The sequence below is a fragment of the Hippopotamus amphibius genome, chromosome 12 (genome assembly GCF_030028045.1).
Source record: "Hippopotamus amphibius kiboko isolate mHipAmp2 chromosome 12, mHipAmp2.hap2, whole genome shotgun sequence".
In the NCBI taxonomy this organism is placed as follows: Eukaryota; Metazoa; Chordata; class Mammalia; order Artiodactyla; family Hippopotamidae; genus Hippopotamus; species Hippopotamus amphibius.
This window is the reverse complement of record NC_080197.1, coordinates 91,887,049-91,906,821: the sequence shown is the minus strand read 5'-3', so window position 1 is coordinate 91,906,821 and position 19,773 is coordinate 91,887,049. Positions and strand designations below refer to the sequence as shown.

The 19,773-nt window shown below is 37.4% G+C and overlaps 1 protein-coding gene across 1 annotated transcript in view; it reads right to left on the bottom strand.

Annotated features, from left to right (window-relative positions):
• Positions 1 to 19,773, bottom strand: part of NELL2 (neural EGFL like 2) — a 334,778-nt gene that overhangs the window by 261,393 nt on the left and 53,612 nt on the right. The gene's annotated exons all lie outside the window — the stretch shown is intronic.

Here is a 19,773-nt window from a genome sequence, read left to right as displayed (position 1 = left end):
CTATTCATGCTGTGTGCAAAGGATTGATGGGAGCCAGAAACACAGTTTTTGTTGTTATCAAATCCTTCTCCTCTTTTCTGTGCTTTAGACTGGATAGACTAGATAAGGAGTTCTCAATGGGGAAGCTACTGGCATTTGGAGAGAATAACCCATCCTGTGGAAGACTCTCCTATGCATTGCAAAACCTTTAGCACCCCTGGTCCCAGCCCAATGAAAGCCAGTGGCACCCAATCTTAGTCATTGTGACAACCCAAAGTTCTCCCCCACATGTCCCAGCATTTCCTTGGGAACACTGCAGAAGAAATCAGGTTGAGAACCACAACCTTGATGAAACAGAACCCATGGCTTCCTCTGTGCTAGAAGTACCCTGACCCACCAGAGCATTGCCTATTCCTGTCTGCAGTAAGTGATTCAGGAACAGGCACCTAATCCAGAGCAATGAAGTCGGGCCCAGGATACTGGTTCAAAGTTTTAGGAAGAAGAAACTTCCTAGTTTCCAAAAAGAAACTTTCTCAGTTCTAGTCAATATTCTCAATTCAAAAGCATAACAATAATCTGCAATGTCAGCCATGGTAAATGTAACAGCATCTCCCCAGATTCCATCAGAGAGAAAACAGGCTTTGCAGAAATACCATCCAATTCCTCCAAGTGTCAGAACCTTCTGCTTCCTAAAGGAGGTACACAAAATGTGACTCTGTGAGAAGAGTTTATCTAGTGTTAATTTTTAATCCACTCCAATTTATATACAAGTAATTCATTCACAAACTTCATGACTTCATTTTAATGTGATAGATAAAGGCAAATTACACTTGAATTATAATTATTTATTATGCTCCCCCCGCCCTGACCCTTTTCAGGCAGGTAGAGCTTGAGCAGCATCCTTTGTCTCGCTGAGCAGGGTGATAGATGGGGTCGCAAATGAGAGAGACAGAGGAAGGACTACGCTGAATACAGAAATGATGACCAGAGCCACAGAGAGAGGGGAAGGTGTGGCCCAGGGAGCTTGAGCTCTCACAGTGAGAGGAAAGAAATTGAGAAAAGTGTGGCAACTGCCTGACAACATGGAACTTTAGAGAAGAGATACTTAAAGAGGATTTTTAGAAAGTTTTGTCATTTGGTATACAACGAAAACCTCCACTAAAGCTCTATATTATTCTCCATTGCTTTTGGAGTCAGATTTGTGAGAAGGATTGAGAGGCTGTATTATTTTTGTGGAGTTTTGTTTGTTTTGTTTTCAGATGAAATGACGTGAAGATTGACCTTATGATAAAAGGAAGAAGGACCTAAAAATGGATTACATTTGAGTATCATTGATAAAAATTTAAATCACCATGGTTGAAAACATGATGAAGGCAAGTGTAGTTGAAGGGATACCATTTTTTTAAAAAATTGGTCAAACTGCATTTTGGAAAATTTTCTCTCATAGCCACGTGGAAGGTTATATGAAGAAAGAAAAAATAATTGAACATAGGGAAAACTCTTGAGAGACTGGCAATTCAGGTGACCATTAGCTTTTTGTTAAATTTCACATATTTCAAACATCGCATTTTGACATCCCTAAACTACCTTTCCCAAATCAAATTGATGTTTTTGATTTTCACTAGGAATGGTGTTACAGAGCTACTTACTGGTTCTTTCACTGCCTCTCAGGAACGCTGATATGAGAAAGACGAAGTGAACACCAGATGATTATTTGCATTGAGATGCTTAAGGAAGTGCTTAAGGAGACCTGCAAGGCAAAACCATCCCACCAGGGAGGTAAGTGGGGTCCCAAAGGGTCTCTCCACCTTAGTCTTAAGCCTATTCATTCACAATTCAGGACAACCTCTCTCACCCAGTCCAAGCTCTCCTCCCAGCCCTTTACCTTCCTGTTCCGCTCCCTCTATGGGGGTTAGGGTGACTTGCAGGAAGAAGAGACCCTCCAATACCAAACATGTCCTGCAGAAGTTTCCATTCAGCCAATGGACTAATGACAGGAACAATGAAATTCTTTTTTTTCCACCCTGATTAACCAAGTTCACTGTTTAGAGGTTTGAACACTGGGGCTTGCATGAATCAGGCATCCTCAGCCCACGGGTGCAGGACACAGGTGAAGAGAAGTTACTGAACGAGACAGAGAGAGCACCTATAGGAAGTATAATAATGTTCAGCCTTCTGTCAACAGAACATCATTTCCCACCAACCCTTACCTCACCCTAATGATATTTAAATCTAGTGTTCCCCCTTAAAAACATGTTTTTCAAGAATTCATTATGCCTGAGTCCGGGAAGGACTTGATGGGGGCCTGAACTCTGTAAGTAAATTTCAAAAAAATTAGGAGGGGTAGAATTCAAGAGATTTTTAGAAAGCAGAATCTAAAGAATCTGGTCACTGATAAAACACATGCAAACATCGAGAAAATTGAATCCAATTGAATCCAAAGTTTCTAGCTTGACAGACTGAATGAACGGAAATGCAGTAGGAGCATGATGGTACCCAGATGGGATTTCAGTTTTAGAAATGGTCACTCTGAGGTGTTCTGAGACGTGCATGTGGCCATGTCCATTAGGAGGCTGGCACTACAGAATCTGATCTCGAGAGAGGTCAAGGTTGGCAGTACAAATGTAGAGGTCATCAGAATACAGTATCTAAAGTCATAGGTGTGCCTATGAGTAAATTACAGAAATTATAGGAATGAGAGGAGGATAAAAGGATGGACCAGAAAAACACGAAATCTATAAGCACAGCAGGGACAACATATATAACTTTATACTTGTACCATAAAATGCTGCACATCTGGCACTATACAACATTTGTCCTTCAAAAATGTATAAATAACATACTTTCCCCTTTGAATCCACATTCCATTTTATTCTCATGTAGCTTAATGAGGACAGCTATTATTATTTCCTTTTTCAATGAGAGAAGCAAACCAAGGAACAATTTTGTGATTCACGCCAAAGCACCTGGCATGCTGGAGGTGTAATAGGGAAGACAACTTTTGGTCCAGTGTTCCCTCCACTACACTGTCCTGCCTCCTGAATGTGGTACCCTTATCCATGCTTTACTGCCACTCACAAACAGAAAGAACACAGAAGATAATCCAGAAAACAGTAATTATATAACATTTTCAGTTCCTTAAGTGAGTGGCTTAGTAGTGATTTTAAGAAAGGTCACTTTCTCCATTTGCATTTCTGTTTTCCAATTTGTAAAATTAGCACTCCTGCCTTCTATTTTCTTCTCAAAGATTATATAATGTTCAGAGAGACTTCTGAGTTCCTGAGATTATTACTCTAAGATCCAACTCTAGTCCTCACCAGAAAGTCAAGTCAAAGAAACCACCACGTGAAAATAATTTTACTTTATTTTTGTTATCATTTCAGTTTTCAGAACTCATAATTAAATTCAGGTATGTATTAAGCAATTTCTCTACAAGCCTCCTGTTAGGAACCACACATAAAAAATAGAGTGTGTGTGATGGTTATGAGAACAAATTCTGAACCCAGAATAATGAGTTTCCAGTGCCAGCTCTGCAGATGACTAGCTGTGTTTGGCAAGTAACAGCACCATGTGCTGGCTTTTAGGATTATGACACATATGATTACTACTCTTACAAGCAATGATACTGTAGAACCCACTAAAACTACCAAGAGCCATAATACCCTTGTGGTGATTTTCTGAGCTTACTTTCATTCTAAGCATCACAAACTCAGCCACAAAATACCAGTTTTCACATATGAAAATTGACATAAAAGTTTCTGGCAATGAAATTATTCTTAAGATAAATCTTGCCTACCACTCCGTTTCTGGAGAACTGTGAGTGATCATTCTTTCACGGACAAAAATCAAAGTAAACTGAATTTCTTTTCAAAGAAGGACTGACAAAGATCATTTGAACTGCCTTTTTATAGAAAAAAAGGCTGCGAAAAGGGGTCTTTAAATGCTACTAGGAAGCCTTACAGAAGAACTTACCAGCATGCCCGTGCTGTATTAGGCCCTGTTCACTGGAGAGCTGCTTGAGTTTAAAACAAATTTTGTTTCCATGTTTTCCATTTTTATTGTGCGCAGAGCCTAAAAATCCCACTAAGAACATAACGAGTGGCATTTTCAAGCAATTATTAATAAATAATGAAGCAGGTCAGAAGCAATTATATCAAAATATTCATTTTTAGTCATGGGGCTACCAGAATGGAGTGATGAGCTTATATGTGGATGCAGTGTACTCCCCACACATAGTTAAGGGGAGAGAAGAGAGTGAGGGCGAGATGGAGAGAGACAGACTGGTTTTCTTCTAAAACAGACTGTAGCTGACAGTGAGTGTATCTGTGCGAGCAAATACGGATGTTCACTGAAAAAGAATCAGGTTGGAGCTTCTTTAAGTATTTTTAGTGCATTAGCAGTAAAAGTAAAGAGAAGAGATCTGTCCATCTTCTAATAAAGCAATCGGTAAGAACTCTTTTTCTTTTTTTGCACTTAAACTGCATCACTGTAACTGCCATCGTGAATCAAGTAAGTCTCTGCCCCCTGACAGGGCTTTATCCTGTCTGAAGTGTGTAGAAGCCTAAACTGATTTCCCGCCACACAAGCAGACTACCAAAAACACCACGTGCAGATTCAATTATAAAAACAATCTAATCTCAGGCATAGAATGGTTGACTTAGGATGTTCCAAAATTCACCAAATTATCCTTTTTTTCCCCCAGTCTCTAACTATGAAAAGTTGTTGTCTTCTAAATTCAGGTTAGAAATACATTAAGTTAGAACTATTACTATAGTTGTTGTTCATGCTCTTACTCTCCCTTCAATACATCCATTCATTTACAGTCCAAAACTTTAAAGGCAAAATAATAACAGCAACTTTAAAAGCCATTAAAATTTGATTAACACAACATATGCAGTTTGCAAAGTCCTTCAACAGGAACTATCTCATTGAAGCTTCACAGCAACTTTGAATAAATGGAATTATTAGCTCCACAGTAAGAGCAATTACGGATGAGGAAAGAGAGGCACAGAGAAACCAAGACACTTGTGATTATCTCCATAAGCGGCTCAAAATCAGAGCTGATTTCTATCAACTTACTATACTAGGAGCTGTTGGTTCAAAACTTTGGGAACTTCCTGAGTGAAATCTGAAACTGGCCACATACATAGAGGGCAAGGAGAGACCACAGAAAGAGGCAGATCACTCCAGATTGGTAGGTAGCAGGCTTAACAAACAAAAGAACTTACACACCAGGCTTGTCTTGGGCAGTTGCAAGATGAATAGATCTCCGCACTCACCTACCAGAATCCTAAAAGTTTATATAGAAGTCTTAACTGGGTTCAGTCACATATATCATCCAGATGGTCTCAACAACACATTGCTCTCTCAAGGCAGCTGCATCCTTGAAAAGGGCTCCCACTGTGGGAACAGTGGAATGTACATTTCAAGGATGGGAGGGGCTGAGGAGCCTCTGATTGCCTTGGTCTAGCTTGTGGGTCAACTGGCGGTCACATCCTCTAGATGACCTCCTGCAACAGAACTATCCAAGGCAACTATGAGGGCATATAGGAACGAACCTACCAAATTCAAGTGGCAGAGCCTGGATCCCAGCCCAAGCCAGGGAGCTTCCTGTCATTACAGGAACACGATGGTGATGCATACTCTAGAGAGTAGGCAAGCCCTGATTTTAAGTTAACTTCTATAAAAAGTATATTCTGAAGATTAAATAAATATATTTTTCTTATTTTCGGTTTTTCAGATTTACAAAACTATTTGTAACACATAATAGCTGATATTTGAAACTACTGAGATGTAAATGGCACTAAATTTTAAAAACAAAATTTCTTTAAAAAGACAATTTTAAAATAATTCTTCTCAAAAAGTTACTGGGCAAAATATACGAGTAATCCACAACTTTTTCATCACCAAATTCACATCTAAGGATGCCACATCCTCACCCTTTAGACATCTACATGCCCTTTACGTTCCTAAGTGAAAGAACATACTCTTGGGACGTCAGCTTGGAAATATACCTTCATTGGCCCCCAAAACAATCTCAAAAGTTTTTTTCAAATCTACAGCTAATTGTAATTTGATTCAATGCATAATAAACATATGTATCTTCAAGTATTATTTACAAAAAATGTTTGTTGGCTTAATGTTGTGAATATCCACATAAAAATATACATACATACATGAATATAATCAGAAATGAGAAACTAAAGCATCTACTAACTAGTCAAAGAAACAAAAACAAATAGCAGATTCTACTCCTGGATTTAGCAACTAAATAGTTGACTTTAAACAAATCATTGGAATTTTCATTAATAAAAGTAGAACAAAATGTGGTCAGGGTGTAAAGGGGCTGCAAATAATAAGACACCTCTATACTTTGAAGCTTAAAATTAAAGTATTAAAATTATATACATAACAGACATAAGACAAGATATTAAGGTTATTCCACTTTGTTTGATTCCATGGTAACAAGCAATTTTCTGATAATAATTGGTTTCCAAGGTACAATTTCCTTCAGACAGAGCAGCAGTGATCAACCAGTATGAATATTTTGGTTTAATTCACTGTCATAATCCTCACTGTAGATTAAAATTAAAATTGGTGCTTGAGTTTATAATCAGATTAATGCTTTTGGCTAGTGTTTAGCAGTCCCTCAGAACTTCACCAGTGAAATTAGCAGCTGTTTTGTTACTAGCAAAATTAGGAATTTAAATGAGCCAAAACAGTAGTCCTCTTTATCATCTCTTCTCTCAACTACAATACTGCTCAAGAATAAGATCAAAAAGACAGATCAAATACTGAGCAAATAAAAGGGGATATGATGATTGATGACGATGATGATGATGTGATGATGATGGTGATGATGGTGATGACGATGATGATGATGTGATGATGACAACATCATTCACAACTTCAGTAGACGGGTTGCGCTCCTCTGTTGATCCTACCTCATTACTTATGGACGGCAGCCTCAACAACATCATCTGAACGTATGTAGCAGATTTGAGAATTAGTAATTTGCTAGACCTTTATTTAAAATAGTCCAAAATATTATATCCAATTGAACCCAAACTATATACAATGTGTTACCTAATATCACAAGCCAATGTCTTCAATACACAAGGAAAATTAAATTCATAGATGGTCGTAATTTACTAAACATGCTTTTGCCTTGACTAAAGCCACTAAAAACTTGAATAATTGAAATGTTTGAATTTCTTTCAAAAAAAGAAAAAAGTTGAGTTTTCACTGGTCTTACCATTAATAGTAGATGAAGAGGCTCAACTGCACCTTCCTATACTGATACAGTTATGATGAATAAGTCATTGCTTAAATTAACAAACTACTCACCTTACTAGTGAAGACTAGAAATTCATCAATTATGTAATCTTTCTTTTCTCTTGTAAACCATCCCATATATAGAACCTAGCTATGTCTTAAATACACATATAATTACTCTTTCTAAAATGTTTACCTATTAAGAGAATACTCAAAATTCAAAAGAAATCTATATAAATTAGTTTTTTAAGTGAAAAGTGAATCATAAGTCATTCCTTCATTTTCTTTGAAGTCTGATCAAATATTCATACAGTCCCTGAGAAGGATGAGAGAAAAAAATAATATGTCCATTCTATCTTTTTATCCACACATATATTAGTGTTGAGCTTGGCTTAGTAGATTTATTAGTATAAAAAGAAGGAAGAAAACATACAGAATCAAGGTGATATATTTTCAACATTCAATTGAACCTATTAATTGACAAGAATAAAGACTAGGGATCTCTAAGATACGTATACATCTATAAAATGTGAAGGTTATATATTGTGCAACCTCAGATTGCACAAGCAGATTCTAACAGAATCTTTGCTGAATAGCCAAAGAGATAGTACATAGTGCCCCATCAATTATGCAGAGCTGAAGTGCTAAAATACACAATTTCATTTTCCACCTAATGGGCCAATTTGACCTAAGACATCAATTTTGGGAATTTGTTCTGCTTTTATCCTTCTTTAATTACAATAATTAAATTATTGTAGAATAACAAGATGCCAAAATATGTTATCATGATCTATCACCCTACTGAAATTGTGCTATTTTTTATGATTATTATTTTCACTGCAAGTAAGAAAACAACATTGTAAAGTACCAAAGGACACGGGGCATAGTATAATCAGTTTCTCAATCTGGAGTCTCAGACACCAGCCTTTATGTCAACCTCTGCCCTTGTTCCCCAAGCCCTATATCTATCTCCCCTCCATTTCTGAACCAGTTATGATAATGATGTCAGAAAATTAGAAGTGAGGCTCAGAATTAAGTCTTACTGTTCAGAGATTCAACAACCAAAAAAAAAAAAAAAAAATCTCTGAGAATTTGTGCAGCCTCTAAAATGAATCATTTCCCAGCCCTGCTATGTTGGCCCAGTCTACACAGTTGAGCTGCTGCTTCAGTTTCCCAGCCTAGAATTCGAAACTCTGCCCTGCACACCCATCTGCTTGGTTGAGGCTCTGATGCTCAGTCACAATCTTGCCAATTCTCTCTGCTGATCCTCAGGAATGGATGAATCCTGCCAGAAAGTGTCACAATGCTAGATCCATCAAACGATGTCTGCCTGCCTTTGAACTGTGGGGGCTACTAGACTTTCCCCATTAGCAGACTGGATACTGCCCCAACTCCCACTCACCCTCATTTCCTTTCCCATCCCATCTTACCCTCCTTGTGGAGTTTTTCCTGCTCCTATGAGTTTTTCTAAATTATATTAACTATTTAAGTGAGGATACTATCCCTGGATAAAGCACAGAAGATTCACATAACTGTCTAAGCTTATCTCTAGACTTCACCTTACTAGAAGCTATGTAATCTCCACTACTGATTGATCCATTCCCAGGAGCCTTACATCTAATCCTACCAAGCTGATGTCTCTCCCATTTCATGACTTGGATTTCTCCATAAGTGCTCCTTCCTGGGCTAAGGACTGCCTCCAGCTTCCTGATCACTTTAATTAATTCAACAAATATATATTGAGCATTTGCTATATGCTAAGCATTCAGCAATGAAGATCAAGAACAATTCAAAATGATGAACTGTCTACTGTGGCAGAGACTGCTCACTGTCCTCCAGTAGCAATAATTATCTTCTTTTTTAGTAATAAAACTCCCTACTTTCATCTGGGCACATGGCTCTCCAACTAGAAACTACATTGAAGCTAAAGAGGACAGGTGACTTCAGTTCTAGCAAAAAGGATATAAGTAGAAGTGATATGTGCTACAATCCAGATTTTATTAAAAAGGAGACCAATTGCTCTCCACTATCCTTTCCCTCAGATTAGAAGCAGGATATTGTGGTACTAAGTCAAGTTCTTCAATGAAGACAAGGGCACTGTGGGGCCTTAAATAATCTCAAGAGGCAGAGCTACCCATCAGCTGTGGAACAACCTGCCTACCTCCAGATTATTAGGTGAGAGAGAAATAAACTCTTTCTTAATGAAACAGTGCATATTGGGTCTCTTTGTTGCAGGAGCTTAGCCTATTCCCTAGATAATACACCTCCCCAAGTTTCCTATGACTCATTCAGATGGTCCCTGAGGTGTAATTCTTAAAAAACAAGGATCATCAGATGTGAGGCTGTATCTCATTTTGGTTTCAGTTTTCTTGTCCCTGATGATTAGTGATGTTGAGCAGCTTTCCATTTGCTTTTTGGCCATCTGCATGTCTTCTTTCAAAAAATGTCTATTGAGGTTCTCTGCCATTTTTTAATTGGGTTGTTTACTTATTTGATTTTGAGTTTTATAGGTTCTTTATATATTTTGGATATCAACCCGTTACAAGATATATTGTTTGAAAATATCCTCTCCCATTCAGTAGACTGCCTTTCATTTTGATCATGGTTTATTTTGTTCTGCAAAAGCTTTTTGGTTTGATGTAGTTCCATCTCACATCTGTCAGAATGGGTATTATCAAAAAAACAAAGAACAGCAAGTGTTGGTGACAATGTGGAGAAAAGGGAACCCTCATGCACTGTTGCTGGGAATGTAAATTGGTGCACTTACTGGAAAACGGTATGGAGGTTCCTCAAAAAAATTCAAAATAGAACTATCACATGATCCAGAAATTCCACTTCCAGGTAAAAGAAAACAAAAACACTAATTCAAAAAGCTATAGGCAATCTACCTGAAAAAGAATTCAGAGTAATGATAGTAAAGATGATCCAAGATCTCAGAAATAGAATGGAAACACAGATCAAGAAGATATAAAAAATGTTTAACAAGGATCTAGAAGAACTAAAGAACAATCAGTGATGAACAACACAATAACTGAAATGAAAAATACACTAGAAGGAATCAATAGCAGAATAACTGAGGCAGAAGAACGAATTAAGTGAGCGGGAAGATAGAATGGTGGAAATAACTGCCACAGAACAGAATAAAGAAAAAAGAATGAAAAGAAATAAGGACAGTCTCAGAGAACTTTGGGACAACATTAAATATACCAACATTCAAATTACAGGGGTCCCAGAAGAAGAAGTGAAAGGGAAAGGGTCTGAGAAAATACTTGAAGAGATTATAGTTGAAAACTTCCCTAACATGGGAAATGAAATAGTCAATCAAGTCCAGAAAGAACAGAGAGTCCCATACAGGAAAAACCCAAGGAGAAACATACCAAGACACATATTAATCAAATTAACAAAATTTAAGCACAAAGAAAAAAAATTAAAATCAGCAAGGAAAAAGCAACAAATAACATACAAGGGAATCTCCATAAGGATAGCAGCTGATTTTTCAGCAGAAATTCTACACACCAGAAGGGAGTGGAAGGACATATATAAAAGGATAAAACAGAAAAACCTACAACCAAGATTATTCTGAACAGCAAGGATCTCATTCAGATTTGACAGAGAAATCAAAACTTTACAGACAAGCAAAATCTAAGAGAATTCAGCACCACCAAACCAGACCTACAACAAATGCTAAAGGCACTTCTCTAGGCAGGAAACACAAGAGAAGAAAAAGACATACAAAAACAAACCCAAAACAATTAAGACAATGGTAATAGGATCATACATATTGATAATTACCTTAAATGTAAATGCATTAAATGCTCCAATCAAAAGACACACTGGCTGAATGGATAAAAAAACAAGACCCATATATATGCTGTCTACAAGAGTCCCACTTCAGACCTAGGGACACACACAGACTAAAAGTGAGGGGATGGGAAAAGATATTCCATGCAAATGGAAATTAGAAGAAAGCTGGAGTGGCAATACTCATATCAGAGAAAATAGACTTTAAAATAAAGACTATTACAAGAAACAAGGTAGGACACTACATAATGATCAAGGAATCAGTCGAAGAAGAAAACATAACAATTGTAAATATTTATGCACCCAACAAAGGAGCACCTTAATACATAAGGCAAATGCTAATAGACGTAAAAAGGAAAATCAACAGTAACACAATCATAGTGGGGGACTTTAACACTCCACTTACACCAATGGGTAGATCATCCAGACATAAAATTAATAAGGAAACACAAGCCTTAAATGACGCACTAGAACAGATAGACTTAATTGATATTTATAAGACATTCCATCCAAAAGGAGCAGAATACACTTTCTTTCTAAGTGCACCCGGAACATGCTCCAGGATAGATCACATCTTGGGTCACAAATCAAGCCTCATTAAACTTAAGAAAATTGAAATCATATCAAGCATCTTTTCTGATCACAATACTGAGAATAAAAATCAATTACAGGAAAAAAAAACTGTAAAAACACAAATACATGGAGGCTAAACAATATGCTACTAAATAACTGAGATCACTGAAGAAATCCAAGAGGAAATCAACCTAGAAACAAATGACAACAAAAACACAATGACCCAAAACCTATGGGATGCAGCAAAAGCAGTTCTAAGAGGGAAATTTATAGCAATACAATCCTACCTCAAGAAACAAGAAAAATCTCAAATAAACAACCTAACCTTATACCTAAAGCAACTAGAGAAAGAAGAAGAAACAAAACACAAAGTTACTGGAAGGAAAGAAATCATAAAGATCAGAGCAGAAATAAATGAAATAGAAACTAAGAAAACAATAGCAAAAATCAATGAAACTAAAAGCTGGTTCTTTGAGAAGATCAACAAAATTGATAAATCTTTCACCAGACTCATCAAGAAAAAAAGGGAGAATACTCAAATCAATAAAATTAAAAATGAAACAGGAGAAGTTACAACTGACACCACAGAAATACAAAGGATTACAAGAGACTACTGCAAGCAACTATATGCCAATAAAATGGACAACCTGGAAGAAAGGGACAAACTCTTAGGAAAGAACAACCTTCCAAGACTGAACCATGAAGAAACAGAAAATATGAACAGACCAATCACAAGTAATGAAACTGAAACTGTGATTAAAAATCTTCCAACAAACAAAAGCCCAGAAGCAGATGGCTTCACAGGCAAATTTTATCAAACATTCAATAAAGAGCTAATATCGATCCTTCTCAAACTCTTCCAAAAAATTGCAAAGGGAGGAATACTCCCAATTACAGGTCAATATCACTGATGAACATAGATGCAAAAATTTTCAACAAAATACTGGCAAACCAAATCCAACAACACATTAAAAGGATCATACACAATGATCAAGTGGGATTTATCCCAGGGATGCAAGGATTCTAGAATATACACAAATCAATCAATGTGATACACCAGATTAACAAACTGAAAAATAAAAACCATATGATCATCTCAATAGATGCAGAAAAAGGTTTTGACAAAATTGAACACCTGTTTATGATAAAAATTCTCCAGAAAGTGGGCATAAAGGGATCCTACCTCAACATAATAAAAGCCATATATGACAAACCCACAGCAAATATTATTCTCAATGGTGAAAAACTGAAAGCATTTCCTTTATGATCAGGAACAAGACAAGGATGTGCACTCTGGCCACTATTATTCAACATAGGTTTGGAAGTCCGAGCCATGGCTATCAGAGAAGAAAAAGAAACAAAAGAATACAAATCAGAAAAGAAGTAAAACTGTCACTGTTCGCAGATGACATGATACTATACATAGAAAATCCTAAAGATGCCACCATAAAACTACCAGAACTAATAAATGAATTTTGTAAGGTTGCAGGATATAAAATTAATGCACAGAAATCTCTTGCATTCCTATACACTAACAACAAAAGATGAGAAAGAGAAATTAAGGGAAAAATCCCATTTACCATTGCACAACAAGGAATAAAATACCTAGGAATAAACCTACCCAAGGAGGCAAAAGACCTGTACTCAGAAAACTATAAGATACTGATAAAAGGAATCAAAGATGACACAAACAGATGGAGAGATATACCATGTTCTTGGATTGGAAGAATCAACATTGTGAAAATGACTATGCTAAACAAAGCAATCCCTATCAAATTATCAATGGCATTTTTCACAGAACTAGAACAAAATATTTTACAATTTGTATGGAAACACAAAAGACCCCCCCAAAAAATAAATAAATAAATAAATAAAACAAGTATCAGCAAAATTTTCTCTATATGGTCAGACAGTAAGTATTTTAAGCTCTGCAGGCCATATACATCTCTGTCGTATACTCTTTTATATTCACATTTATTTTTTACAATCATTTAAAAATTTAAAAACCATTCTTAGCTCAAAGGGTCATATAAAAACAGGTGCCAGATTTGGCTCTCAAGGCCATAGTTTATTGACCCTCGGAAGCAACAAATGTAGATATAATTTCCCTTTAAATAAAGAGCAATTCTTTTAGAATAAAATAATACCATTTTCAGCAACATGGATGCACCTAGAGATTATCATACTAGTGAAGTAAGTCAGAAAGAGAAGACAAATACTACATGATATCACTTATATATGGAATCTAAAATATGACACAAATGAACTTATCTACAAAACAGAAACAGACTTGTGGTTGCCAAAGGAGAGGCGGGATGGTGGAGGGATGGAGTGGGAGTTTGGGATTAGCAGATGCAAACTATTATATATAGAAGGGATAAACATCAAGGTCCTACTGTATAGCACAGAGAACTACATCAATATCCTATAATAAGCCACAAAGGAAAAGAATATGAAAAAGTTATATGTATAATTGAATCACCTTGCCATACAGCAGAAACTAACACAACATTGTAAATCAACTACACTTAAATAAAATATTTTTTTAAAAAGAGAAATTCTTTTATATCTTTAGTTATGTTTAGGTCTAGAAAGTAGGACCAAAACAATGTGATGATCTACTTAGTTAGAGCAAATCTGGATACTATTAGAATAAAAAAAAGGCAAATAATTCCTGTTAACTTGCCTTCATCACTGCTGTTGATATGTATATTGGGGGCATATCCTATCTTCTCTCATTCTGTGATAGGCTTTCCAAGTGCAGGGATCAATTTTGTAATTCTTTTTTGGCACAATCCACGTACAAAACTCAATATGCAGCCAGTTGTCTTGTTCATTGGTGACTTCCCCACCTACTTCTATGCCTTTTCATAGCAGCTTTTGTTGTTTGCTCAGATAACTAAGGAAAGGTTAGAGATTTCTTTTGGCTTCAAATATTCCTTTGCATTGCCACCCAGTTTATGACCCAACAGGTAGAAGAGATGATAGCCCCAACGAATTAAACTAGAATACACACCAAAAACTGTACAGTAATGTTTCATATTGCTATATATTAAGACCAAAGACTCTCTCCTTTCCCCCTTGGAATATAAACTGATGATGCAGAGGGACTCTAGATTTACAAAAAGAACTTAATCCTTTGTAGCACTCTGAGATGAGCATGTTTCTAGAAAAAGGAATAATATAGGCCCATAGTTAATGACAAGTTCAAAACTTGCCCCTCCGATGATTACACCATAGGTTGAGTAGTTTCTCAGAAATGTTACAAATTTCCAGAATGTCAGAAAATAATTTCTAATTGAATGGCAAGAAACACCTTCCAGAACCAAATGAAAGCACTGGGCTTTTTTTCTTTTGAAAAAAACTATTCGGGCAAAAAGTCTACACAGTGGTCTACAAATAATTTTCTCACTATATTTTACACCCTTTAAAACAGAAGAGCACCCAGGTATTAAAATAATCCTGGAATTAAACTGCAATCAGAATTTAACATGTCATGTCCCACCTTCTTGACAATTCTTTTTCTTTCATGATGGTCTATAGCTCTGATTGTTTATTATGCACTTTCATTATTTTTCAGTGTAGCACTTTGTGCTGTCTTATATCTTCCTCTGTTTCTTGCCTAACTGCTTTATATGCCAGTCTTAAATCCTCAAAAAGACTGATTTTAATCTCCTTGAGGGCAACAACTGTACATTTTAGTTCTTTTCCTAACGACTGGCAATTATAGTCCAAGACAGACAGAAAGAGTTTGATAAATATTTGTTGAGTAGAGTTGAATTAATTTTCCTTTTCAAGGTCTGGAAGATAAAACAACATATCCACCTTGGCTGCATAAGGATGTCATTCCCCTCTCCTCTTAATTCTCCACCGAAGCAAAGTTCACAACCCTGAACTCGCTGTACAGCTCCAGGCGATGCCTGATAATCTCACAGGAAAACACAACTGACCCTGCACACAGGTTTATGCAAAGGTCCTGGGAGGCATGGCCCATACTGAGCACCAGCCCCAACTATCTTATTAGTCCAAGCTAGGAAAATTGCTAGAGTTTAAAATTCTTTTGAAAGCATAATACTGAGTGTAGCTTAAAACAAGCTGCTTCCTTTCATCCCAGAATTTCCTATTTGAATGCTATCCCAAGTCATATATATTTTTTGAATTCTTATTTTTAGTATTCTTATTCATTTTTCCCTCTTGTTTCATAAAGTATGAGCATAAATGCAGAAGATATAAATATAGTACCTGTTAATACACATGTGTATATATGTGTGTGTGCCTACATATATACATCCACACACATTCTTGCTGTGGTCAAATACAGTTTATAAATGTAGCTATTTCTAAAACATCATGGAGCGATCAGTTTTTAGGACTTTGACCTGTATTTTTACACGGAAGCGATACTTTACATGATGGTTAGGTCCTGAGAAGACTCAACCCACCACAGTATTCTGTGGCTGATTTAAATCCAATAGACTCTGGTTTCATAAATCCAGGAGGCTGAACTCAGAACACCTGGCACCTCGATGGGCAAGGGAGAAATCTGAAAGCCAAGATGAAGAAGAGGGATGTGATAACTGAACAAGCTGCAGACTAGATCCTGAAGAAGTGAGCCGGCAGTTCAATGTTCAATAGTCAAAGAAGTAAACGTGAACTCTGGCTTGGCTCAAGTTGGGAAATCCAGGCAGAGGAAGAAATCTGTGCAAAGCACGTGGTGTGCAGAAGCACAGTACCTTCATGGACCCAACAGTGTTTCATACTGCTTGGAGCATAAGGCATGTGGGAGGGAGGAAGGTGGGAAATGGAAGAAGTCTAGACAGGTGGTCAGGAACAGATCACGTTTCTGTGATCAGCCTTTTTAGAGACACTGTGTTACTCAGAGAACTGTAGGGCTAAGACAAAACCAAAGCAGAAGCCCAGTTATATGAACAGGACCAGCAGAGTGGGGCGTGAGGAGAAGGGATGACTTAGCAGGCATATAGAAGTACAGCACCAGGCAACAGCCATTAGCACAGTGAATTCTAATGGGTTGTACCCCCCACACTAGTGGGGTGAGGTCCCAATAAATTCCCTGTCCCGGTCAGAACTGGCTCAGGAACTGGGAATGGTTGGCATACAAGGCCTCCGTTACCCAAGCCTAAAAGTGCTGACATAGACCACTCTTTACCCCTGGGCCTCCAGGTGAAACCACATTCAAACTTCGCACTTAGGACCCTAAGAACGTCTCCTCCATAAACAGCATTTGTAACAGGAATGGAGACTCTCCCTCCCTGAGCCACATTAGGCTACAGGAGAAAGAGCAAGAGTCTGAGATGCTCCTGGCAGCTGTGAGGGAATAAAGGAAGGAGGGGAGAGAAGAAACTCAGGGATCCCAGCTCTGATGGAGAAAAACTAAGATACCCAAAGCCAGTAAAGAAGGAAGAGAAGTAGTCCTGGGGTGAAGAGCATTCTCTAACTGGAGAGCCACTAGCATGAAAAAGATCTCCCCACTCGCAAAGGATGCTTGGAGATACTGACAGTGTCTGTACATGGATTGGGTGAGAGGACTGTGATACTCAAGATCAGATGAGTGTGGTGGGGAAGCTGGGGCTAATATTTTTCTTCCTTTGGTGGATTCGTCTAAGTCTAAAAGAGAGATTTTTATAAAGAGATGAAGAAGGAGCTTGTACTTTAAGAAGAGAGAGGCACAGAGAGCAGGAGGTGGCCCCAACAGTGACAGATGCTGCTGCCCCCTACAGAGCGGTGGTCACCTCTGCCGTGACCCCTTCCACCTCCACCGTATACCTAGCATCTAGGCTAGTGCCTGGCACATAATAAGCCTCCTACAAATAACTGTTTAAAGAATAATGAGGGTTCGTATTTACTACGTGCTTTGTATGCGAGGCACTTTTCTAAGTGCTTTCTTTGTATTAGCTAAGTAGGCACTATGAGTGTCCTTATCTACAGAGAGACAAAGTTACTTGTTCTAGGTTGGGGGTCCTCAACCTCAATGCTATTCACATTTGCGACCAGATAATTCTTTGTTGTGGGGGAGGATGTTCTGAGCATTGTGTGGTGCTTAGCAGTATCCCTGGACTCCAGTAGAACCCCACCCTGAATGGTGACAACCTAAAATGTCTCTAGACATTGCCAAATGTGCCCTGGGGGACAAAGTTGTCTCCGGCTGAGAACCACTGCTTAGGATTTCTAGCTGATAAATGGCTGTGTCAGGATTTGAGTCCAGGTTATCCACTGCAGAGAATGTCCTTAACCTCTCCATCACAGCTGCCGGACAAGCACACAACCTCATATTGAGCGACTGTTTATTAGAAGCCAGGCGCCCTGTGAGCACTTTCCCACACCATCTCATCTCAGTATCACCATAGCTGTGCATCTGGATGGCTACCTTGAAACCGAACGCTATAGAAGAATAACCTAAAGGATCAATATTTTTCTAAACATTTTGATTCATATCTTCCAGATACTTTTTCAAGTATTTTTGGAGGACTAGAACTACATTTTGGTTTTCTGATGGCTAAGGCCCTGACTTTTCTGTCCCATTTTTGGGAACTGCAGCGCTCCTTACAGAACTCAGTGGATTAATGTGTACACATCAAATCAATTTGGATTTCTATGCAGCATTAAGGACTTATATTGTGCCAGTTTTATTACAATATCCTAAAATCATCTTAAAATAGAAGCACAAATCAGTAGAGAATAGCTTCCTAGAGATGTGAGCTCCAAGAGTAAAATGGCCTTTGTGAAACCTGCACAAGGGGTAACTTGATTGTAATGGTACCAGTACACTTCACAGAAGCTCGACTCCAAGAACAGCAGGAGCAAACCACAATCCACAGAGCTTCTCTCTCCCATTTTAAAAACTGATGTAGAAACTGATGTCCAAGGGGTTTAATTTTAAATCCTTCTACCTGTCTTTAGTATTTAGAGTATGTGGGATGAAAATATCCTTTATTAAATCTAATAAAACCCACTGAGAAATACGGTACCAGAAGCTGGTATCATGATGGTGCCCAAAGCAAAAGATGTCTGAAATTATGTCAATGGAGGATACCTTGAAAGGTCAGTAAGAACTCTTATGTCATTGACTATATTGAAAACCCAACAACTACCACTCATTTGGAACAGTTGTGAAAAAATGCTTTTTGTAAGTAATGTCAATATGAATTACATAGGTAATTTACAAATTTCTAGTACCAATCTTTCACTGCACAAATGGACCTACATTTTGAATAAGTATTTTTGAACATTTCCGTGCACTATGGAGTAAGTGTATACTGAATATCTATGCTATTCCCATCATTTTTAAGTTTAATCAAGCTATTTAACCTCCCTCTGCCTCAGTTACTTTGGCTCCTGTATGCAGTACATAAGGTCATTGTCAGGATTAATATATATATAAGTCACTTAGAACAGTGCTTGGCACATAATAAGTGCCCAATTAATATCATACACACTTTGATATTCAAAGAATTCAAACTGATGTGTGAAAACAGATAAATAAATAAAACACTTCTCTAACAGATGTAGATATGAACAGTCATTTCAACATGCACATCAACAGCTTTTAGCAGCCACAATTGTAAATGAGTTTATCAACTAAGTGGGAATACGCTGAACTATGAAATTTCTTCTGCTGGTCTGGGAGCATAGCTTCAACATCTGAGAAGGAGGAGGACCTGATGACTGCAAGATGGCAATTTTCAGAGTGTGATGAGGGGATTTAATTTTGTGCATCTCCCACACCTCCCCACGCACACTTCAATCTGTGCCACATGAGTGAATTTCTATTACACTACTTCCTGTTCTCATTATGATCTTTGTAAAATTTTTCTTATTCCTTTATACCATCTGTGAAGGATTATTTTGTATCACTGTACTAATTATGCTTCTGCAGAATACTTATGCGCCCCTTTGGTAACCTTGGTAACTCTGAACATTTTAAAGACAACTAAGGCACTATAATCATTATTAGAAAAAACAGTCTATGTTTATGTTTTCGTGTTACTTACATATAACAATAGTACTAAAGAAAGAGAAAACTGTACTAGAAGAATACAGAGATGATCAATTATATATAAATGATATGCAACATAAGTAATTAAAAACAGGATTATTTGCAACAAGCACCCAGATCAATGCTTTAAG